Source organism: Dendrobates tinctorius, unplaced genomic scaffold (genome assembly GCF_039654945.1).
Source record: "Dendrobates tinctorius isolate UK_male_01 unplaced genomic scaffold, ASM3965494v1 ptg000005l, whole genome shotgun sequence".
Classification (NCBI taxonomy): Eukaryota; Metazoa; Chordata; class Amphibia; order Anura; family Dendrobatidae; genus Dendrobates; species Dendrobates tinctorius.
In genome coordinates this window covers 25,557,037-25,583,079 of record NW_027361673.1, presented here as the reverse complement: position 1 = coordinate 25,583,079, position 26,043 = coordinate 25,557,037, and the positions used below count along the sequence as shown (strand labels likewise).

The 26,043-nt window shown below is 45.9% G+C and overlaps 1 pseudogene; it reads left to right on the top strand.

Annotated features, from left to right (window-relative positions):
- The first annotated feature begins 2,197 nt into the window (after nucleotides 1-2,197).
- The window catches only part of LOC141083671 (cholesteryl ester transfer protein-like), an 88,958-nt pseudogene continuing 65,112 nt past the window's right edge, over nucleotides 2,198-26,043 (top strand).

The following is a 26,043-nucleotide window of genomic DNA, read 5'->3' as shown; positions in this document are numbered from 1 at the left end:
GCAGGATTGGAGACATACAGGGGCAAATATGGAGACAGCGGGCAGGATTGTAGTCACACAGGGGCAAATATGGAGACAGGGGGCAGGATTGGAGACACAGGGGCAAATATGGAGACAGGGGGCAGGATTGTAGTCACACAGGGGCAAATATGGAGACAGCGGGCAGGATTGTAGTCACACAGGGGCAAATATGGAGACAGGGGGCAGGATTGGAGACACAGGGGCAAATATGTAGATGGGGCAGGATTGGAGTCACACAGGGGCAAATATGGAGACGGGGCAGGATTGGAGACACACAGGGGCAAATATGGAGACAGCGGGCAGGATTGTAGTCACACAGGGGCAAATGTGGAGACAGGGGGCAGGATTGGAGTCACACCGGGGCAAATGTGGAGACAGGGGGCAGGATTGGAGACACACAGGGGCAAATATGGAGACAGCGGGCAGGATTGTAGTCACACAGGGGCAAATATGGAAACAGGGGGCAGGATTGGAGACACAGGGGCAAATATGGAGACGGGGGCAGGATTGGAGTCACACAGGGGCAAATATGGAGACGGGGCAGGATTGGAGACACACAGGGGCAAATATGGAGACAGCGGGCAGGATTGTAGTCACACAGGGGCAAATGTGGAGACAGGGGGCAGGATTGGAGTCACACAGGGGCAAATGTGGAGACGGGGCAGGATTGAAGTCACACAGGGGCAAATGTGGAGACAGGGGGCAGGATTGGAGTCACACAGGGGCAAATATGGAGACAGGGGGCAGGATTGGAGTCACACAGAGGCAAATGTGGAGACGGGGCAGGATTGAAATCACACAGGGGCAAATGTGGAGACAGGGGGCAGGATTGGAGTCACACGGGGCAAATGTGGAGACGGGGCAGGATTGGAGTCACACAGGGGCAAATATGGAGACAGGGGGCAGGATTGGAGTCACACAGGGGCAAATGTGGAGACAGGGGGCAGGATTGGAGTCACACAGGGGCAAATGTGGAGACAGGGGCAGGATTGGAGACACACAGGGGCAAATATGGAGACAGGGCGCAGGATTGGAGACACACAGGGGCAAATATGGAGACAGGGGGCAGGATTAGAGACACACAGGGCCAAATATGTAGACACGGGGCAAAATGCAAGACATGGGGGTAGAATGCAAGACATGGAGGCAGAATGCAGACATGGGGGCAAAATGCAAGACATGGGGGCAGAATGCAGACATGGGGACAGAATGCAAGACATGGGGGCAGAATGCAGACATGGGGGCAGAATGCAGACATGGGGACAGAATGCAAGACATGGGGGCAGAATGCAAGACATGGCAGAATGCAGACATGGGTGCAGAATGCACACATGATGGGGGCAGAATGCAGACATGGGGGCAGAATGCAAGACATGGGGGCAGGCAGAATATGACAGTGAGACACAGGAGGGGGCTGAATGTGACAGTGAGACATGGGGCAGAAAGGACATGGGGCAGAATGTGAGACATGAGGGCAGAATGTGAGACATGAGGGCAGAATGCAGAACGTGAGGGCAGAATGCAGACATGGGGCAGAATGTGACAGTAAGACACAGGGGGGGTAGAATGGGACATTGAGACACAGGAGGGGGCAGAATGTGAGACATGGGGGCAGAATGTGACAGTGAGACACAGGAGGGGGCAGAATGTGACAGTGAGACACAGGAGGGGGCAGAATGTGAGACATGGGGCAGAATGTTACAGTGAGACACAGGAGGGGGCAGAATGTGACAGTGAGACACAGAAGGGGCAGAATGCCCATGGGGGCAGAATGTGAGACACGGGGTCAGAATGGACATGGGGGCAGAATGTGACATTAAGACACAAGAGGGGGCAGAATGTGACAGTGAGACACAGGAGGGTGCAGAATGTGACAGTGAAACACAGGAGGGGACAGAATGTGAGGCACGGGGGCAGAATGTGACAGAGAGACACAGGAGGGGACAGAATGTGACAGTGAGACACAGGAGGGGGCAGAATGTGAGACACAGGGTACAGGTGTAAGGTACTCCTGGGGTGGACCCGCTAGACCGTGGCAACGAACCTCCCGGGGGCGAGCTGACCAGGTGGACCACCCCCTATACAGGGAGTGTTTGGGGCAAGCCTGCGGGTAACTATTACCACGGCAGCTGGTACCCAGGGAATGTATAGAGAGGCCGGCCACAGGCCGGGAATGATGGCGGGAACCTCCTCTGGAGCCGGAAGACGGATGGCGGTCAGGTCAGGGACACAGGCGAGACGGGGACAGCAGGCACGATCAGAAGGACACTGGTGCGGGAACAGAACTGGACGGGACACGACCACGGACCTCCCGATCCTAGGAGAGAGGACAGTGGAAAAGGCAGGTGAGCTACAGGCAAACAGGACGCAGGAGCGTACATAGGAGAACGGGCCAGAATCACTAACGAAGCGAAGTGATAATCAGGCACCGCCAGCAGGAAGAGGCGGCCTGATATAGGAGAAGTAGCAGAGGCCTTCCGGGTCGTGACCTCTCAGTGCAGGAGAGGAAGGCGCGCGTTCTCAGGAGGAACAGGAGGCGCGCGTGCGCCCGGGCATAGTGTGTGCGTGCGCCCGCCGAGGAGGATGGGCGGGAGTGCGCACCCGGCGCAGTCCAGAAGACCGGACGGACGCGATCGCCGGGCGGAGGAGAGGAGCCGGGAGGGACCGCGGAGAAGCCCGAGGCAGCCGACGCCACGGCGAGGAGGCCACCGGTGAGCGGGTAAGCTGCGGTCGGGGAGAAGCAATGGGAGGAGTGCGCGGAAGCCGCCGCGTGACAGTACCCCCCCCTTACGTGCCCCCCTCCGCAGACCGGAAAAAAATTTAGCCAAGATTCGAGGAGCCTGGATGTTCTCCTGGGGCTCCCAGGACCTCTCCTCGGGGCCAAAGCCCTTTCAATCAACCAAAAAAAAAGTTCTTCCCTTTTGCCTCCTCATGGCCAAAATATCTTTAACCTCAAACTCATCGTCTGCGGAGACAGGCGGAGGCGAGTGAGGAGCCGTGGAACGGAAACGATTGAGGATGACTGGTTTCAGGAGAGACACATGAAAAGCATTAGTGATGCGGAGAGAGGCGGGAAGCCGTAGTTTTGTAGGAGATGTCGTTAATGCGGGACAAGACCTCAAAAGCTCCAATATAGCGGGGGCCCAGTTTATGGGAAGGGATCTTGAGGCGAATAAATTTGGAGGCCAGCCAAACTTTATCACCTGGGTGATATGGCGGGACATCCAGGCGCCTCTTGTCTGCGTGTCTCTTTACCCTGTCACAAACCAACTCGAGAGCGGCCTTGGTCTCCTGCCAGATCCTTGAGAATTCACCGGTCAGAAGATCAGCCGCCGGTACACCCGAGGTAGGAGGAACCGGTAGAGGTACACCTGGATGTTGCCCGTAGACGACAAAGAAAGGGGATTTGCCAGAAGACTCACTGACGTGGTTGTTATAGGCAGACTCAGCCCACGGGAGTAATTCAGACCAGTCGTCCTGGTGGACATTAGAAAAGTGCCGGAGGTAGTTCACCAAATTCTGATTCGTCCGTTCCGCCTGACGGTTGGACTGTGGATGGTAAGATGAGGAGAAGTCAAGAGTGACATCCATCGATCTGCATAGGGCTCTCCAGAAACGAGAGGTGAATTGGACTCCTCAGTCAGAAACAATATGTTGGGGCAGTCCATGAAGGCGGAAGACATGCTGAACGAAAATTTTCGCCAAGGCTGGTGCCGATGGCAATCCGGGAAGAGAGATGAAATGTGCCATCTTAGAGAACCTATCTACAACCACTAGGACGACAGTACAGTTGGCAGACTGGGGTAGATCAGTAATAAAGTCCATGCCAATGTGTTGCCAAGGGGACGAGGGTACTGGAAGCGGGTGTAGAAGGCCAGAAGGCAGCTGCCTAGGCACCTTGATCTTGGCACAGGAGAGGCAGGAAGCAACGAAATCCCGGACATCCCGGGGAAGAGTCGGCCACCAGTAATAGCGGGACACCAGGACAAGTGTCTTTTTAAGCCCGACATGACCAGCCAGCTTGGAAGCATGTCCCCAGTGTAGGATTCGTCTTCGGTCCTTTTCCGGCACAAAAGTCTTGCCAGGTGGAGGTGAAAGGAGAGAAAGCGGTGCCACCGTGATGAGCCTGGATGGATCCAAGATATGGGTGGGTTCCTCTTCGACATCTGCGGAAAGAGAGGACCTGGACAAAGCGTCAGCTTTGAGGTTTTTATTGCCTGGACGAAAATGCAGATCAAAATCGAATTGACCGAAGAACAGAGACCACCTGGCCTGTCGTGGGTTGAGTCTCTGTGCAGACCGAATGTAAGCCAGATTTTTATGGTCTGTGAAGATTGTGAAGGGATGTACGGCGCCCTCCAATAAGTACCTCCACTCCTCCAGAGCTAACTTGATGGCAAGCAGTTCTCGGTCTCCGATGGAATAATTCCGCTCTGGAGTGGAGAAGGACTTGGAAAAGAAACCGCACGTAACAAGCCTACCAGAGGGAGACTTTTGAGATAAAACCGCTCCAGCTCCAGTTGCAGACGCATCCACTTCGAGGACGAAAGGCTTGTTGACCTCAGGACGATGGAGTACGGGTGCCATGGCAAATGCTTGTTTCAGAGACAGGAAGGCGTCCTCTGCTTCAGGGGTCCAGACGTGCGGGTTGGCTCCTTTACGGATCAAAGAGGAGATAGAGCCAGCCAACGAGGAAAAATGAGGGATGAACTGCCGGTAGTAATTTGCGAAGCCGAGAAATCGCTGAATGGCTTTCACCCCATGGGGACGTGGCCAGTTAAGCACGGCAGACACCTTCTCTGGATCCATACGCAAGCCAGAGTCGGAGATGATATAGCCTAGAAATGGAAGGGAAGACTGTTCAAAGGCGCATTTCTCCAATTTGGCGTACAGGCGATTCTCCCTCAATCGTAACAGTACTCGGCGGACATCTCTTCTGTGGGTGGACAGATCGGGAGAGAAGACGAGGATATCCTCAAAATATATGACCACACAGGAGTACAGAAGGTCTCGGGAAATGTCATTTACAAATTCCTGAAAGACTGGGGAAGCATTGCACAAACCGAAGGGCATGACGAGATATTCGTAGTGTCCATCCCTGGTGTTGAAGGCGGTCTTCCATTCATCTCCGGAGCGAATACAGATGAGATTGTAGGCTCCACGGAGATCCAATTTAGAAAAGATTCGCGCCCCTCGTAGCCGGTCGAACAACTCGGGGATGAGAGGTAGAGGATATCTGTTCTTGATAGTAATCTCGTTAAGGCCCCGATAGTCAATACAGGGGCGGAGAGACCCGTCCTTTTTCTTGACAAAAAAGAAGCCAGCTCCGGCGGGAGAAGATGACTTCCGGATGAAGCCTCTGGCCAAATTCTCCTGTACGTACTCAGTCATGGCCTGGGACTCGAGTGGACTCAACGGAAAGATTCGCCCCCGGGGCGGGGTCGACCCGGGAACAAGCTCGATCGGGCAATCATATTGCCGGTGCGGTGGAAGAATCTCTGCCTCCTTCTTATTAAAGACGTCCGCAAAGGCCCAGTAGGCCGAGGGCAGATCCGCATGGCCCGAGACAGGAGACGAGCTCTTGAGGGGTTGTACTGGACGGAGACATCTAGTCTGGCAGAAGCGGCCCCAGCGAAGAATATCTCCGGACCGCCAATCCAGGACAGGTTCGTGCATCCTCAACCACGGAAGACCCAGGAGCAAGGTGTGGGACAGAGACGGCAGCACGAAGAAGGCTATTCTCTCACGGTGCAGGACCCCGATCTGTAACTCCAGCTCTTCAGTAACCAGTGTAACGGTCTTGCGCAAGGGAACGCCGTCGACTGAGGCTAACTCCAAGGACCTGACAGGTATCCGCAATCTCTTCACCGCCTCGAGTTGGATAAAATTCCCAGCAGCCCCAGAGTCAATATAGGCTACCTCAGAAAAACGTTTGGAACCCTGGATAAACAAAACAGGAAGGGTCAAGGGTAGAGAGGTATCCATGACACCTAGGGAGGCCTCTCTTACCTGTCCTAGGCGGAGGCGTTTCCCGGCCTCACAGGGCAGGAACGTAGAAGATGGGAGGCGCTGCCACAATAGAGACAAAGACCATGAGTGAATCTCTCCTGGCGGCGTAGCTCCACGGGTCTGAGTCGGTCCACTTGCATGGGCTCAGGGGCTGACGCCGAGGTGGAGGGTCGCGAGCGGGGAGGACTGCGTGTCGGAAGAGAAAAACGAGTGGGCCTTCTCTACCTGGCGGCCTCGCGGGAGCGCTCCCGGAAATGCAGATCAATTCGCGTTGCCAGCGAGATGAGATCCTCCAAAGACGTAGGTGTATCCCTGCCTGCCAACTCGTCTTTAATTCGAGCCGACAAGCTGCACCAAAAAGCCCCCACTAGGGCCTCGTTGTTCCATCCAAGCTCAGAGTACAATGTACGGAACTGGATGGCGTACTGTCCCACAGAGAGGGTACCCTGGCGAAGGCAAAATAAGGACTCGTTGGCGGAGACCAGACGGCCGGGCTCATCAAAGACCTTACGAGAGGTCTCCAAGAAGGTCGCAAGCTGGGAGACTATCGGGTCATCACGCTCCCACAAGGGATTTACCCAAGCCAGTGCCTCAGCCTCTAAATGGGATACCATAAAGGCCACCTTGGCCCGGTCGGTAGCATACTGCAGGGGCGCCTACTCGAAATGCAACTGGCACTGGATAATGAACCCCCGACAGAGTTTGGGATCACCGCTATAGCGTGGGGGTTTAGCCAACCGGGGGGAGGGATGAGGAGCTGCCACCGGTACAGGGGCAGCAGCCGCAGTCTGAAGAGCTAGTAAACGGTTATCTACTGAGGCTATATAGTTCAAAATGTGGGCCTGGGTGTCGCGCTGCTGGGCAAGTTCCTGCTGCAAGCCGGAGATCTGGGAGGCAATCCCAGGATTGGAGGTTTGCAAAGAAGAAAGACGGGACTCCATTGATTTGAGGAACGACATGATCCTTGCCTGATTCTCACGAAGGAACAAAAGTTCCTTTTGGGTCGGGGTCGGGGTACCAGCGGGATCCATGGCCTGATTATTCTGTAAGGTACTCCTGGGGTGGACCCGCTAGACCGTGGCAACGAACCTACCGGGGGCGAGCTGACCAGGTGGACCACCCCCTATACAGGGAGTGTTTGGGGCAAGCCCGCGGGTAACTATTACCACGGCAGCTGGTACCCAGGGAATATATAGAGAAGCCGGCCACAGGCCGGGGATGCTGGCGGGAACCTCCTCTGGATCCGGAAGACGGATGGCGATCAGGTCAGGGACACAGGCGAGACGGGGACAGCAGGCACGATCAGAAGGACACTGGTGTGGGAACAGAACTGGACGGGACACGACCACGGACCTCCTGATCCAAGGAGAGAGGACAGTGAAAAAAGGCAGGTGAGCTACAGGCAAACAGGACACAGGAACGTACATAGGAGAACGGGCCAGAATCACTAACGAAGCGAAGTGATAATCAGGCACCGCCAGCAGGAAGAGGCGGCCTGATATAGGAGAAGTAGCAGAGGCCTTCCGGGTCGTGACCTCTCAGTGCAGGAGAGGAAGGCGCGCGTCCTCAGGAGGAACAGGAGGTGCGCGTGCGCCCGGGCATAGTGTGTGCGCGCGCCCACCGAAGAGGAGGGGCGGGAGTGCGCACCCGGCGCGGTCCAGAAGACCGGACGGACGCGATCGCCGGGCGGAGGAGAGGAGCCGGGAGGGACCGCGGAGAAGCCCGAGGCAGCCGACGCCGCGGCGAGGAGGCCACCGGCGAGAGGGTAAGCTGCGGTCGGGGAGAAGCAATGGGTGGAGTGCGCGGCAGCCGCCGCGTGACAACAGGATGGGAGACACATGGTGCAGGATCATGGGGCAGGATGGATATGATGTAGACAGATGGGGCAGGATCTGGAGATCATGTGGGGGCAGAATGGATACTCATGAGGGCAGGATGAGAGAAAATATGGCTGGAGCCTGGATGGGGGACATTATTACCATAGAGGCTAATTAAGGGATATTATTACTGCAGTGATGTATTTATTTTATTTTTTTGAGGATACTGTTTTAAATGGGGGGACGTTCTGTTACTGTGCAGAGCGACACTATGTCGCCTTTTTTTCTTCTTCATCTGGTGTAGTGTAGAAGTTGGGAAAAAAATTAAGTAATGTGTTCTGCAAGTGGAGCTCTAGATAACTGTGTTATTTCCTCCAGAGACAAGCCCTAGCTGGAAGACGTGATGGCGATCTGTGCTGGATGAAAGATGAAAAGCAAAGATGAAGGACTTCACCTAGAGACATCACTGGTGAGTTTGTGTTACCTGTACAATGACACTATACACTATATACAGAGTGCCTTTGTACAATGTCACCAGTGATCACTGTATTACCTGTACACTGACACTATATACAGAGGTCCTGTGCATAATGTCACCAGTGATCACTGTATTACCTGTACACTGACACTATATACAGAGTTCCTGTGTATAATGTCACTGGTGATCACTGTATTACCTGTACACACACTACATACTAAGTACAGATCTCCTGTGTATTATGGCACTTATGGTGATAGTAATATGTTTTTTTATTAATGATCAGTATTGTAGTATTCAGTCACCATGTGCTGGTAATATGTGGTCTGGTCATGGTGCGGTGGTATTTGTCCCTTGTATTTGCTATTATTCTGTCACTGGTGGTAATATGTGGCCTGGACATGGTATGGCTGTATTTGTTCCCTGTATGTGGTATTATTGGTCACCATGTGGTGGTAATATGGTGTCTGGGCATGGTGTGGTGGTATTTGTCCCTTTGGATGTGATATTATTGGTCATTTTAAAAATTGAAAAATAAATAAAAAAATATACCTAAATTGTATTGGATATTTTAGCAAATGTTTAATAGGTTAGAGTAGAATAGGGCTCAGCCAAAAGAGTCTACCTAGTGGTGGCAGATTTAAAAAATCTTTTGGTCAAAACAAGAGCTGCTGGCTATGTGTGTGATCTGGAGATGGGAACTGTTAATGTGTGATTGGTGAGAAGTGGAATTTTTCTAAGAGAGAGCGGTGGGGCTGTGGACAGTTTGAGGGGTGGAGGGCGGGGCTGGGGTGGAGCCTGGGTGGAGTCTCAAGGGGGCCCAAAAAATTTTGCCAGTATGGGGCCCCAAAATTCCTAGTGGCAGCCCTGTGCACGCGCCACTGTACAGATTCAGTGTATATGTATGATCCAGGACTCCACTCTATGTACAGGCTCATCGTACATCCGAGAGCCCTAAGAAATAGGATTATTTGGAGGGTGCACAGTACATGCTGTCTATGTATAGGACCTGTCAGTATCAAGCAGCCATCAACACCGGTAGCACCTATCTTCTCTCTATTCAGAAATGGATTTCCCCTTTAAGAAAGTTGCAGTTAAAGGGAATCTGTCACCATGACTTCACCCCCAAACTATATATATTCATATGTAGCTCTGTCAACGACAAGCTCAGAAGTACCTTTACATGGCCAGTTTGTTTCTCTATTACTGAGAAATCAGCAACTAGATATGCAAATGAGGCTGAAGAGCTATTTGTAGATCTGAATCCTCCGTCACTCCAGCTCTATTCCCCCTCCTGCTTGACCAACAGCTCCTTTGCCTGCTGTCACACATCATAGAGGCTGTCCGTCAAGCAGGAGGAAGCCGCTCTGGGTGGAGAACAGAGCTGGAGTGACAGAGGCTTCTGATTTACAAATAGCCCTTCGTCCTCATTTGCCTATCAACACAAACACTGATTTCTCAGGAATGGGGGAACGGAGTGGCCATGTAAAAGTATTGCTGGACTTGTCTTTGCACATATAAATAGTTTGGGGTGTAAAATCCTGCTGATGGATTCCCTTTAGAGCTGTGTTCCCACAATGAGCATTTGATGTTGCAGATTTTCTGCACCTATTACGGTAAGTAAGATAGGTTACTTGCATTTTATCAAAAATACACAGAGTAAAAAAAAAAAAAAATCACACGAAAAATGCTTTGTGGAAACAGATTTTGTTGCAGACATTTCTGTCACTGAATTTTATCACTGGGGAAAAAAAGATTTCTCAATATTTTTTCCACAACATTAGGCCTCATATGTCAGAACAGGCCTCGTTGCCCATAGCAATCAAGCACAGAGCAGCTTTCATTTTCCCTCACCTGTGTATAAGCTGGGCTCTGGCTGCTCTGGATAGTAAAAGGCATTCATGTGTCCAACATATGATACTATTTCCTCATACATTTACCTCACAGAAACGTAGTCCTGATATACAGAACCGTTCTGTAATAATGATGTAATGTATAGGCAATAATGTACACAAACACTGAAGTCACTGCTCTAATACTATTACCAGGTTATATTTGCTCGCACACATCCCGGTGTGGTCCTGTTACATTCACAGGAGGTTTCCACTAAGCTACAGATAAGATTGTGTTTAATGCTTATCCAATATGTCTCATGCATGAACCCTGCTGGCTACGACACTCCCTGCGCCATAATCCTCCGTGAGAAAGTGTGCTCCATTTTATTTACATGTATTTACGTCAGGGGAACAAGCCCCAAGGGACAAAACACTATAGGAAGCCTTTTATCACCAATAATACCATTATACTAAGGAAAAATAATGCCGCCATACTGTGACCACAATCATATCTACTACATAGTGAAAAAATAACATTACCAATACTTCTAGAGCACAAACGCATACAGTACAAAAAAAACATATTCTCAATAATATTGCCACACTGTGACCATAACTATTCCCGCTACATATATATTACCAATACTTCTAGAGCACAAACGCATACAGTACAAAAAAAAACATATTCTCAATAATATTGCCACACTGTGACCATAACTATTCCCGCTACATATACTGTATATTACCAATACTTCTAGAGCACAAACGCATACAATACAAAAAAAAACATTCTCAATAATATTGCCACACTGTGACCATAACTATTCCCGCTACATATATATTACCAATACTTCTAGAGCACAAACGCATACAGTACAAAAAAAACATATTCTCAATAATATTGCCACACTGTGACCATAACTATTCCCACTACATATATATTACCAATACTTCTAGAGCACAAACGCATACAGTACAAAAAAAAACATATTCTCAATAATATTGCCACACTGTGACCATAACTATTCCCGCTACATATATATTACCAATACTTCTAGAGCACAAACGCATACAGTACAAAAAAAAACATTCTCAATAATATTGCCACACTGTGACCATAACTATTCCCACTACATATATATTACCAATACTTCTAGAGCACAAACGCATACAGTACAAAAAAAAACATATTCTCAATAATATTGCCACACTGTGACCATAACTATTCCCACTACATATATATTACCAATACTACAGAACAAAGCACAAGTTTAACGACCAATAATACCATATACTAGGCTAAGCTAATACCGCCATACCCTAACCAAAACTGTGACCACTACATATAAAATGAATATTACCTTACTTCTACAAAACATTACAAGCTGCACAAAGACTACTATTACCAACAATACCTCTATAAGAGGATGAAATAATGCCGCCACACCATAACCACAGCCGTATCCCCACATAGACAACAAATATTATTACCGTACTTTTACACTGTACAAAAACTAATATTACAATAATACTTCTATACTCAGTTTAAATGATGCCGCCACACCATAACCACAAACATTTCTACACCATAATGAATAGTATTAAAATACCTATACTGTGCAAAGCCAATTATTGCCAATAATACTACTATACGTGGCTGAAGTAATACTGTTACACGATGGTAGCAACCATTTCCACTTTTCAATGAATGAATACTATTACCATACGACTACAAAACAAAACACACTGTATAAAGCCATCATTTCCAATGATACCGCTATACTAATCCAAAATAAAACCGCTAAACCATAACCAAAACCATTTCCACTACATAATTAATGAATAATGTTACCAAACGTCTATGGAACAGAACACGCTTTTTTCAAAGCCAAATAGTGCCAATAATACCACAATACACCTACAAACTGTTCCTACACACGCTCACCATCATGCCACTACCATCCATCCATCTATCCATCCATTTTTTTCTTAAAGTGTTAAAACTTTTCTGTGTGCCATTATACATGGTTTGACTTCTTCTTGTGCTTTTCCAGTGAATGAGAAGACTTCCGAGGTTATCCAGGCCGCTTTCAGACATGCCTCTTTTCCTAACATCATGGGAGAAAAAGCTGTCGGATTTCTGGGTAAAATCACATATCGTTTAACAAAGTAAGAATGACGGCATTGTTGAATTTTATGAAACGGGTACAATACGCTAAGGGACACTGAGAAGCTTCTCTGAAGAAGCAGAAAGCGAAACGCGTTAGGGGGTTCAAGTCCTGGTAAATATGAAGTATTTATTCATGATCTGAAATGTTTATGGTGGTCCTCCACTCTTGAATACCTGAAGGTGTCTCCCTTCTTTAAAGGTTGAATTTAATGCACTTTCTATTTATTCCTCTGTGGCTGCTATTATATTCCCATATTCCTCCATTTTAACTGACTCCACTAGATAGAGACATTGTGGACTGTTGATTTATACGGACTTTCTTTAATATACATGTAAAAAAAATTGTGAAAATTGAGCACAATTTCTTCATATAGATTCATACTCTAATTAGTGTTCTAAACACCATCCAATGATCACGTCATAAATAATACAGTTTATTAATTTACATTTACCAGTGACATGACTTTGCAGTAGATTCCCTTTTTAATTGTGTTTTTATGGTTTTTTTCTGAATTATATGTTAATAAAATGTATCTTTTTATTCAAGTCAGTATCCTTTTTGGCTACATGATTTATTTATACTCCCATGAACTTGTAGGACCTTCTTAGGCTATATGTATGTATATATATATGGCAGGTTAAGATCTACCCTCCTTTTTCCAAATTATAAATTAAATTTTAAAAAAATAACATATTTTGAATCGGAACATCCGCCCGAATAACCACTTTATACTATTTAGTAAGTATCAATCTGAAATGGTAGAGTCATTGATTTTTGGCTAGTTAACTCACCCCCCCCGAAAAAAAAGAGATAAAAAAAGTCATATGGAGCTCAAAATATGATAGTAATAAAAATTCAGCTCATATCGACCCAAACAAAAAAGGGTTATAGACCTAGGAAAGTGAGGTGCAAAAATCGACAATGAGGACTGCGACTATGTTGCCCAAGGGCCTGAATAATAATAATGACAACAATAATAATAATAATAACAATAATAATAATCACGATAATAATAATGATAATAATAATAATAATAAAAAATAATAGTAAATATAGTACACAGTCCATAAAGATTTATAGTCACAAAAGTCCACCACTAGCAAATCACAAATCCTAGTGCTTGCAATATAGCAGACCTGCCTTATACATGGAGATAGGTCTGATCTCGTAGTTATAAGCCTGATATATTAATGATGGGGTGCGCTCACCCCCACTCTGCAGTGACGGACTCCTGGCTTCTGTGCATCAAGAGTAGCCAGTGAGTAGGTGTGAGGAGCGCTCTCTTCATGAATGCACTATACTCCTAACAATGCGCCGTATATTTGATTGCTCCTATTGGACAAACCACACATTATTTTGGCTATTAGAAGAATGTACCTTTGCACAAATTTGCTGTTTTTGCAACGGGGCGACATAGCCTGCTGACCGATGTAGCCGCTCATTTAGGGTTAATAATAAGGATACTGACTAAGGTGCCTCTGCTTCAGTATTCAGATCAGTAATCTATCGATAGAAAGCAGTCAAGTGGATCTGAAGGAGGATGACGCTGTGGAGATCATGATCAAAAACGTCAGCACATCTTTCAAAGGAACTCTGAACTACGGATATGGGACCTGGTTGTAAGTGGACATGACAATTATAAAATATATTCCATAAATAAATATATACATAGAAATGATATAGAGAGTATAATATATAAAATATATATAATATATAAAATATATATTATTATAAAATATTAGATTATGGGGAGCAGAACCTGACACCATCACGGGTCAACTGATACCTGGTGCAGTGGTCACGAAAAGTGCACAATGTATGGAGCCAAAATATCGCAGCTCTGTAGATTGCATAGTGGCCGTTCTCGGTACTGCAGCTCAGATCCCATTCATCTCAATGGGAGCTGAGCTTGACCACCACATTTGTACGGCACGGCGGTGTTTCAGCTCTGTATACTGTAGATTATACCTAACCTGTGAAATAGTGTTTAAAAGTGAACATATCTCTGTGGTCTAAAATGTAATATAATATATTTTATTTGGCATTATTTTCAACATATAAATGTTAGTAATGTTTCGTCTTACATTTAATTTTTAGTGTTCAGGTTGAACATTCTATTGACTTTGAAATCTTTTCCTCCATTGATTTACAAGTGAACACTAAACTCAGTAAGTAAATATCACTCTATGTAAATGTTTTTAGTCTAAATTAATCTTTTTGATATATACTATTTATATACAGTGGGGAAAATAAATATTTGATACACTACCGATTTTGAAAGTTTTCCCACTTACACTTCACCTGTGAGAGACAGAATCTAAAAATAAAATCCAGAAAATCACATTGTATGATTTTTACATAATTAATTTGCATTTTGAAAAAAGTATTTCATCACCTACTAAGAAGCAAGAGTTCTGGTTCTCACAGACCTGTTAGTTTTTCTTTAGGAAGCCTCCTACTCTGCACTCATTACTTGTATTAATTGCACCTGTTTGTACTCGTTACCTGTATAAATGTCACCTGTCCACGCACTCAATCACACTCCAACCACTCCACCATGGCCAAGACCAAAGAGCTATCTCAGGACACCAGGGACAAAATTGTAGACCTGCACAAGGCTGTGATGGATTGCAAGACAATAGGCAAGGGGCTTGGTGGAGAAGGGAACAGTTGTTGGAGCAATTATTAGAAAATGGAAGAAACACAAGATCACTGTCAATCTTCCTCAGTCTGGGGCTCCATTCAAGATCTTGCAACGTGGGAATAAGGAAGATTCTGAGAAAGGAAAGGAATCAGTTAAGAACTACACGGGAGGACCTGACCAATGACCTGAAGAGAGCTGGGACTGCAGTTTCAAACTTTACCATTAGTAACACACTACGCCGTCATGGATTAAAATCCTGCAGGACACTCAAAGTCCACCTGCTTACCCAGCACATGTCCAGGCCCATTTGAAGTTCGACAGCGATCATCTGTATGCAGTGTCGGACTGGGGTGCCAAGGGCCCACCAGTAAAATTAACCTGCACACAAATATTACACTACCCTTGCTCACAAATTTACCTATAGCAGTATATAATAATAAACTGGCTAGTTTGGTTAATGAATGATGAGATGCTGCTTTTTTCTGTATAGAGTGAATTATGCCAAGTTCTGCCCACACAATGGGATTGGGGACCCAGATCTGCACAGGGGCCCACCGGGGAATTCCCCTGTTACCCTATGGGCCAGTCCGAGCCTGGCGCCGGAGATCGTGGTACGCGTAGACACTGAATGCATACCACAATCTCCGGTGCCATACTTACATACTTACCTGACCGGGAGGAGTGATGCCGTGGTGCTTCTCTTCTAGCTGGAGACCGGGTAGGAGTTCGGTGTTGCAATCGTCCATGCACATAGCGCTATTTGGCGCCATTTTACTGAAGACACATTTGCAGTGTGTCTTCAGCAATATGGTGCCGGACAGCGCGGTATGGGCATGCGTGTACTCCAGCGCTGCACTCCTCCCCCAGCCTGCGGCAGAACAGGACAGTTCTGGAGCACAGGGAAGAAAGGTGAGTATAAATATTTTTTTTTGTATGTGTGCAGTTTAGTAGGGGTGAGGGGGACCTTACATATCAGGATAAGGGGGTGAGAGATAGCATACATACCAGGATAAGGGGTGAGGGGACCATGCATGCCAGGATTGGGGGGTGAGGGGACCATGCATATCAGGATTGGGGGGTGAGGGGACCATGCATATCAGGATTGGAGGCTGAGGGGACCATGCATATCAGGATTGGGGGTTAGGGGACCATGCATACCAGGATTGGGGGATGAGGGGACCATGCATACCAGGATTGGGGGTGAGGGAACCATGCATACGAGGATGAGGAATGGGGTGCCTTGCATACCAGGCTTGGGGGGGTGAGGGGACCATACATACCAGAATAGGGATGAGGAGGCCATGCATATCATTATAGGGATGAGGGGCCATACATACCATTATAGGGATCAGGGGGTGCCATGCATACCAGGATAGGAGGGGGGCAGCACATACCCGGATGGGAGACCATATACCAATAAAAATGCTCACCACCCGGGCATAGAACGGGTTCAATAGCTAGAAGGCTATAACAGGAATTTCCCACGCAGCAATGGCATAAAGTGAGACTAGGGACTTTTTTTTTTTTAAGTGGCGGAGGAATACAGTGCGGAAGGATACCTACCTTCCGTCATTGGATTCCTGCAGCCCGTAGAGAACGGCAGCATCATCTGATGCTGCAGTTCTCTACCCAAGATCATCGTGGGACACACTCGTGGACTGCTTCGGATCGTGGGTGAGTATTTTTGTGGTTTGTTATGTTAATATTTATTCCGGAAAAGACAATGGCTTCGGGGAACAATGTGACAAGTATTGGTAAGTATGTTACTCTATGTTATATGTACTGTATGTCTATGTATGTATTGTATGAATGTATTGTATGTATGTAGTATATATGTGGTATGTATGTAGCATGTAGTATGTATGTAGTATGTATGTAGCATGCATGTAGCATGCAGTATGTATGTAGCATGCATGTAGTATATATGTAGTATGTATGTAGCATGTAGCATGTATGTAGTATGTATGTAGTATGTATGTGGTATGTATGTAGCATGTAGTATGTATGTAGCATGCATGTAGCATGCATGTAGTATGTATGTAGCATGCATGTAGTATGTATGTAGCATGCATGTAGTATGTATGTAGTATGTATGTAGTATGTATGTAGCATGCATGTAGTATGTATGTAGTATGTATGTAGTATGTATGTAGCATGTAGCATGTATGTAGTATGTATGTGGTATGTATGTAGCATGTAGTATGTATGTAGCATGCATGTAGTATATATGTAGTATGTATGTAGCATGTAGTATGTATGTAGTATGTATGTAGTATGTATGTGGTATGTATGTAGCATGTAGTATGTATGTAGCATGCATGTAGCATGCATGTAGTATGTATGTAGCATGCATGTAGCATGTATGTAGTATGTATGTAGCATGCATGTAGTATGTATGTAGTATGTATGTAGTATGTATGTAGCATGTAGCATGTATGTAGTATGTATGTGGTATGTATGTAGCATGTAGTATGTGTGTAGCATGCATGTAGTATATATGTAGTATGTATGTAGCATGTAGTATGTATGTAGTATGTATGTAGTATGTATGTGGTATGTATGTAGCATGTAGTATGTATGTAGCATGCATGTAGCATGCATGTAGTATGTATGTAGCATGCATGTAGTATATATGTAGTATGTATGTAGCATGTAGTATGTATGTAGTATGTATGTGGTATGTATGTAGCATGTAGTATGTATGTAGCATGCATGTAGCATGCATGTAGTATGTATGTAGCATGCATGTAGTATGTATGTATGTAGTATGTATGTAGCATGCATGTAGTATGTATGTAGTATGTATGTAGTATGTATGTAGTATGTATGTAGCATGCAGTATGTATGTAGCATGTATGTAGTATGTATGTAGTATATATGTAGTATGTATGTAGCATGTAGTATGTATGTAGCATGCATGTAGTATATATGTAGTATGTATGTAGCATGTAGTATGTATGTAGCATGCATGTAGTATATATGTAGTATGTATGTAGCATGTAGTATGTATGTAGCATGCATGTAGTATATATGTAGTATGTATGTAGCATGTAGTATGTATGTAGTATTTTTTTTTTTTTTTTTTAACATTTAACACATTAGCCGGATGATGGGACTACTACTGTCCCATCATTGGCTAATGTGTCAATCACTGTCATGGTAGCAGGCATCGCCAGATGGGACTTGTAGTCCCATCGGACGATGCTTGCACAGACCCCCGGACATCAGCACAGCCCCCCGGCAGGCCGGCACAGCCCCCCGGCAGGCCGGTACAGACCCCCACAGGGTGCACAGACCACCGGCAGGCCGGCACAGCCCCCCGGCAGGCCGGTACAGACCCCCACAGGGTGCACAGACCACCGGCAGGCCGGCACAGCCCCCCCGGCAGGCCGGTACAGACCCCCACAGGGTGCACAGACCACCGGCAGGCCGGCACAGCCCCCCGGCAGGCCGGTACCGACCCCGGGCAGTCCACACAGCCCCCCGGCAGGCCGGCAGAGACCCCCGGAAGGCCCGAAATGACGGCGCATCATGATGCGCACACACCGCGCATCATGATGACGTCAGGCCGTCAATCAACTTTGAACTTCCGATTCCGATGCCGAATTCCGATATTGAAAAAATATCGGAAGTCGGTATCGGAATTCCGATACAGCAAGTATCGGCCGATACCCGATACTTGCGGTATCGGAATGCTCAACACTAGTGGTAACATTTCTTAGATATGAACTGCGCTTATATGTTAAAAAAATCGAAATTTGGCAAAAATTTTGAAAATTTTGCAATTTTTAAACTTTTAATTTTTATGCCCTTAAATCAGAGAGTGATATCGCACAAAATAGTTAATAAATAACATTTCCTACATGTCTACTTTACATCTGCACAATTTTGGAAACATAATTTTTTTTTTTTTTGGAAGTTATAAGGGTTAAAAGTTGACCAGCGATTTCTCATTTTTACAACAAAATTTACAACACCATTTTTTTTAGGGACCACCTCACATTTGAAGTGAGTTTGGGGGGTCAATATGACAGAAAATACCCAAAAGTGACGCCATTCTAAAAACTGCACCTCTCAATGTACTCAAAACCACATTCAAGAAGTTTATTAACCCTTCAGGTGCTTCACATGAATGAATGGAATGTGGAAGGAAAAAATAAACATTTAACTTTTTTTCACAAACATTTTACTTCAGAACCATTTTTTTTATTTTCACAAGTGTAAAAACAGAAAATGAACCACAAAATTTTTTGTGCAATTTCTCCCAAATACGCCGATACCCCGTATGTGGGGCTAAACCACTGTTTGAGCACACGGCAGAGCTCAGAAAGGAAGGAGTGCCGTTTGACTTTTTCAATGCAGAATTGGCTGGAATTGAGATAGGACGCCATGTCGCATTTGGAGAGCCCCTAATGTGCCTAAACAGTGGAAACCCCCACAAGTGACCCCATTTTGGAAACTAGACCCCTTAAAGAACTTATCTAGATGTGTCGTGAGCACTTTGAACCCCCAAGTGCTTCACAGAAGTTTATAACGTAGAGCCATGAAAATAAAAAATCATTTTTGTTCCACAAACATGATCTTTTAGCCCCCAATTTTTTATTTTCACAAGGGTAACAGGAGAAATTGGACCCCAAAAGTTGTTGTCCAATTTGTCCTGAGTACACTGGTACCCCATATGTGGAAGAAAACTACTGTTTGGGCACACGGTGGGGATCGGAAGGGAAGTAGTGACGTTTTGGAATGCAGACTTTGATGGAATAGTCTGCGGGTGTCATGTCGCGTTTGCAGAGCCCCTGATGTGCCTAAACAGTGGAAATCCTCCACAAGTGACCCCTTTTTGGAAACTAGACCCCCCCAAGGAACTTATCTAGATGTGTGGTGAGCACTTTGAACCCCCAAGTGTTTCACTAAAGTTTATAATGTAGAGCCGTGAAAATAAAAAAATCATTTTTTTTCCACAAAAATGATCTTTTAGCTCCCAATTTTTATTTTCACAAGGGTAACAGGAGAAATTGGACCCTAAGAGTTGTTGTCCAATTTGTCCTGAGTACGCTGGTACCCCACATGTGGGGGGGGACCACTGTTTGGGCACACGGTGGGGATCGGAAGGGAAGTAGTGACGTTCTGGAATGCAGACTTTGATGGAATGGTCTGCGGGCGTCATATTGCATTTACAGAGCCCCTGATGTACCTAAACAGTGGAAACCCCCAATTCGAATTCCAACCCTAACCCCAACACACCCCTAACTCTAGCCCTAACCCTAGCCCTAACCCTAGCCCTAACCCTAGCCCTAACCCTAACCCTAACCCTAGCCCTAACCCTAGCCCTAACCCTAACCCTAACCCTAACCCTAGCCCTAACCCTAACCCTAACCCTAGCCCTAACCCTAGCCCTAACCCTAGCCCTAACCCTAGACATAGCCCTAGCCTGCCTACCTGCTTTTTTTTTCTTTACTTTTTTTTTATTTTTGTGTTTTTTATTTTTTGTATTTTTGACTCATAGTAACGCCACTTCTCCTCTGATCTCACACTGGCAGATGATCAGAGGAGAAACAGCGTTACTATGTGACAAGATCGCTGCCCGGCACATAGTAACGCCACTTCTCCTCTGATCTCACACTGACAGATGATCAGAGGAGAAGCAGCGTTACTGTGTGACAAGATCGCTGCCTGACACAGCTGTGCCAGGCAGCAATCAGCTGTGCCAGGCAGCAATCTAGTCACACTGTAACGCTGCTTCACCTCTGCTCATCTGTCAGCATGAGCTCAGAGGAGAAGTCGCGTTATAATGAGGGAGATCGCCGGGAAACAAGCAGCTTTCCCAGCGAGCTCTCTCATTGGCTGCTGTGACGCGACATCATCAGGACCTGAACCAATCAGGTCTCGATGACGTCGGGGGTCCCAGCATGCATTGTGCACCGGGATCCCCGCGTTATAAGGTATGAGGGGGTCCCGGGGGGCACAAAACCGCCGACAGTAGATAAACGTCGGCGCTGTACAAAGCCCAGCAAGCGCCAACGTTTATCTACTGTGGGCGGTCGCGAAGAGGTTAAAGGTTACAGTTCATTTTTGTGTGTTATACTGTACAGAAATGTGTCTGTTTTTCTTCACCGTAAATCTCCCATTTAAGAAGGGCCCACAATTACTCATAATGGTTTAGGTCCGGTGAGGAAGGGGTTGTATCATTATTCTTTCATCTATACTGGGAGCCGAGCAGTGGAGACATTGATGCTGCAATGGAGCATTGTCCTGCAGAACAATCATAATTTTCTTGAAATATACAGATCTTTTCCTGTAACAATGTATGAAGGAAGAGTCTCCTAAACACTGGTAATAGGTTTGGGACTTGATTTTAAGTTCTTCTGCCACCTGAAAAGGTCCATCAAGCTCATCATTAATAATCCCAACCCATAGCTATTCCCCACCTTCACCTTGCTGGTGTCAAAATAGATGTTTGTACCAATTACTTCTTCAACCATTGCCATCTGGTCCATCAAAAATCGCTCTAATCTCATCAGTCCATAAAACCTTTAAAAAATCTGTCTTCAGATATTTCTTGGTTCAGTCTTGATGTTTCACCTTCTGTGTCTTGCTCGGTCAGGTTCAGCCTTCCTTACCTCGGCCATGTCTCTGAGCACTGAATACCTTGTACTTCTGTGTTTTGCTCAGTGGTCAGGTTCAGCCTTCCTTACCTCGGCCATGTCTCTGAGCACTGAGCACCTTGTACTTCAGAGTCACAGACTTCATCATGTCGCTCTATCCCCGTTATCTCTGCCCAGGGCTCGTCTAGTGTGCCCCCCTGCTATTCTGTATCAAGTCTTTCTGTATCATCTGGCTGCCCTCACCGATAAGTCAAGCTTTGGGTGGGCCCGTCTGAGTGAGGGGCTTGGGGCGACTTCAACCTCTGCTTCTCCAGAAGTTATGCTACTGGGAGAGCAGTATATGAGGATACTTGTAAAGTTTGAGTAGATTAAATTCTCTCATCTTTTTTTACAACTTAAATATTTTACTGTATGCAGAAATCCTCATGAGAGATATTCAGCCCCTTCCACAATTACATTAGGTCATCGGGATATTAGTAAAAGTACCAAACAGCAGTTCTGTCAGAAGAATCGTTCTAGAAGCAGCATAGATGTTCAATATATTTATTTTTGCATAAAAGTTGTTACTAATATGCAAAGATTAAATATGAAAGTCTGTAGATACAGTAACTTTCTATAGAAAGGAGCAGATGTTGATGATTCCGCTCCTTGGGCCATTGGTTGTACTTGTGCTGTTTTTGCACATCCAGGTCTGGATCACACACGATGGAGAGGAGAAGAGCAGGAATGTGTAACGTGTGATCTGTGTAGATGGAGTTTTCTTGGATTCTTACAGCACAGCGATCAACCCTATGGCCTTCTGTCTGGCCATGGACAGGTAGATGAAGGAGCAGCCGCTTCTTCATTCTGTCCATGACCCGGTAGTGTCTGTATATGGCCGGGGTCACAATTGCCGCTGTCACTCAGGACCGGAGTTTGTTTTTATGCAGCTGAGCGCTAAAATGCAAGTGCCGGTGGCAGTGCCGGGTATAGAGACGTGAGACTCGTGCGAGTTTCTCACAAGGGTGACCCCGGCCTATGGCCAAGTATGAGAAGGAGCAGCCGCTGCCTTCTTTTTGGCCATATCCGGTGGAGAAGGAGCAGCCGTTACCTTCTCTGTCCATATCCAGTAGTCTTGTCCTTACCACCACAGTGTAAATGAGTCAACCAAATGGCAAGTTTGGCTGAAAGAAGTCCTTCAATTTCAGCCTTTGATTACTTGCCATTTCGATCCAGAGGAAGGCGAAAAATAACCCCGAGGACTTGTTGTTGGAATATCCTCAGGGGAAAAAAATTCCTTCCTGACCCCAAATATGGCGATCGGAATACATCCCTGGATGTTTGGTGCTCGAATCTACGTGGCTGTTATGTGGTGGAGCTCTGTAGTATTTGTCACAGTCGGGTAAATTAGAAAGTCCAGGTAATTGTCTCATCCGATTAATTAAAGCTTCATTCCTCGATGTTGCTGGAATGGGGCTGATAAATCAGCCTATTACTCCTGTAAGAAAAGAAATATATTCAAAATAAAGAAATTGAAGCGACTCAACAACATCATAAAGTCTGGGCGGAGATCGCAATATCGCAGGTTCCACATTTAAAAAAGGGTCCGTGAACCACGGGGGAGCCCAGTTTAATAGACACCAAACTGGGGAAACAATTGCAGGCCAAAAATGAAAAAAAGCGTCACTCGCCGTATAAAAATACTCCTTTATTAATGTCCTGTAGAACATATCGGCTGGACTCTGTGAACAGTCGCACCTGATACTTCTCTCTCTACTGATGATATGTCTTAAAGGATGTTATTAAGAAAGCGATTTTTAAAGGTGAGCGCTGCTTATCTCCGATTTAAGAAGAGAAATGTATATTTCTTAGAACTGGCTCGTCACATATATACTGTATACTGGGGGATATAATGATGAGGTGTATGGTGGGTATGTGTGCTACTGGGCAGAGGTAACACTATGGATGTCCCTATGTGCTATACTTACATTTTCGTCGTAATGGAACGGTGGTTCGGCTCTGCCAGACTCCACGTCGCTCCAGTTTATGGAGCGGAAGAATGGGCGCTCTCTAATGAATGATGTTATGGCATACCGAGCAGATGGAGTTTTGCAGAGAAGCTGGAAGATGAGAGAGACCATTGATCATTATATTATGTATTATTACTGATACGTTATTACACAATGTCTATGGACTGTCAGCATCATGTCCTCTATCCTTCCTTATAATCTACCATCATTCTTCCTCACCTAATCCTACTTACCCCTTCTAGGATGTCAAGCTCATCGATGGAGATGCAGGGTGGGAAATATAGGACGTTGTCCAAAGACTCATGGTAGTCGTCCATATCGCCACTGTTATAGAATGGAGACGTCCCCACAATCATCATGTACAGGATGACACCAAATGAAAAGGAATCTGCCAGATGATTGTAGCCTTCTCTATCCAATACCTGTAGGAACATAAGATAGGAGATGAGCTGAATATACCGGGGAGGAGATTTACACACAGAGCCTATGAGGATGGGTCTGTGATGAGATATGAGCTGGATACTCAGATTAGTACTCAATCCTACTATCGGCATCAATCACTCAGGGATGTTCCTTACCTCAGGCGCGATGTAACCCTTCGTGCCAACAAGTTCTTCCAAGAGGTCATCCTTGCCCACATTCACGGCTGAAGTGCCAAAGTCACAGATTTTTATGTGTCCAGTGCCATCAATGAGGACGTTATGAGGCTTCAGGTCACTGCGGGGAAAAGGAGCAGACACTGATGTTGAGGATAATTCATGAAAAGAACTTTCTACAATAGATATGTAAGGTGACAACATAGATTTATGAAGATGAACTGATTACCGATGTATCACGCCGTGTTCATGGAGGAACTGGATTCCGCAAACCATTTCTGCTGCAAAGCGCCTGTGGAGAAGAAAGTAGAGGATGGATCAGTGGTTACACACACTTTAGGACCATAATGAACGGGCAGCAGATTATTATGATTCAGCCTAAGACATTTACCTTGTGGTCTCTATATCGAACTTCATCGATTCTAACATTTGGCTAAACAGATCTCCTCCAGCCATTGCCTCCATAGCTATTTTATAATCTTGTGGTGTTTCTACAAAGCCCCGCAGAGATGTTATGAAGCGGCAGTCGGCGCCAATGCTTAGGACCTTTAACTCTGTAGAGAATGTTTCCTCATCACAACAACTCTTTTCCATGATCTTAAGGGCTAGCAGTTCGTTGCTGACCGGATCTGATGCCAAGACGACCTAGAGAAAAATCACAGAAGATCAGAGCAAACTCTCATCTATTCTAGGGATCTGTGTACTGAATCACTGGTGTATCCCAATTATCATTACATATGAAGATCCTGTAATGAATATTTATACCATCCTGTGTATCTGGTGAAGAATACATTGGGGAGCACGGAGTAGTATAAATTCATTCTTACCTTTCCGTAGCTTCCTCTTCCAATATCAGTGAGTATAACAAGGCTGTAAAGGTCAATAGGATTTTCTATTTTAACCAGTTCTCTCCCAGGTAAAATAGGGGATCTGGCATCACCAAGGTCTTCTGCTTTCACATCTGCTATGCCAGAGGGCATCATAACGTTTGCTCCTGCTGAGATAATATAAGATTTGTTAATCTCTTTGAGAACAAATAATGGAAATACACTTTCCATTAAAGGGAATCTGTCACCCCTTTTTTGAGATATCATACAATGATATAATTCAATTGTGTGTCACATAAGGATTCTCTTAGTACTTTTGCTTCCCCCTGACCCCGCACCTTTCATGCATAAATACCTTTTTTATATTGGTTCAGATGTATGTAAACTGTTGCTGTCCGGTCCGCTGGGCGGGGCTTATTCACCTGCCCCCTCCCTGTCTGGCTCTACACAAGAAGAAACGCGTAGAGCAAGACAGGGAGGGGGGAGCAGTTGAATAAGCCCCGCCCAGCGGATCGGACAGCAGCAGTTTACATACATCTGAACTGATATAAAAAAGGTATTTATGCATGAAAGGTGCGGGGTTAGGGGGAAGCAAAAGTACTAAGAGAATCCTTATGTGACACACAATTGAATGATATCATTGCATGATATCTCAAAAAAGGGGTGACAGATTCCCTTTAAATGCGGGCTCAGGCGCTGAGCATGCATTTTACCAGGCTACCACCAGCTGTATTACATAGCTGCCACCTGCCTATAACTGCAGTGACTGGAGAACACTCCGATTGCTTCAGTTTTACTATTTCATTGCTAAGAGTGGTACTTAAATTAAGTAAATGCCGATTTGTGCGCATCAGCACTCATTAGTCCCCTCAGGACACAATTGCAAGGGGTTTATCGGTTGTAATGTCATGTCTATATGGGCCCTGTCTTTTATTTTCATCCAAATGTTAAGACCAGCCTGGCTTAATTTCATTTGAAAACGTAACTAAAGCTATATACAGTGATACAGTCCCTTTACAAGAGATCAGAAA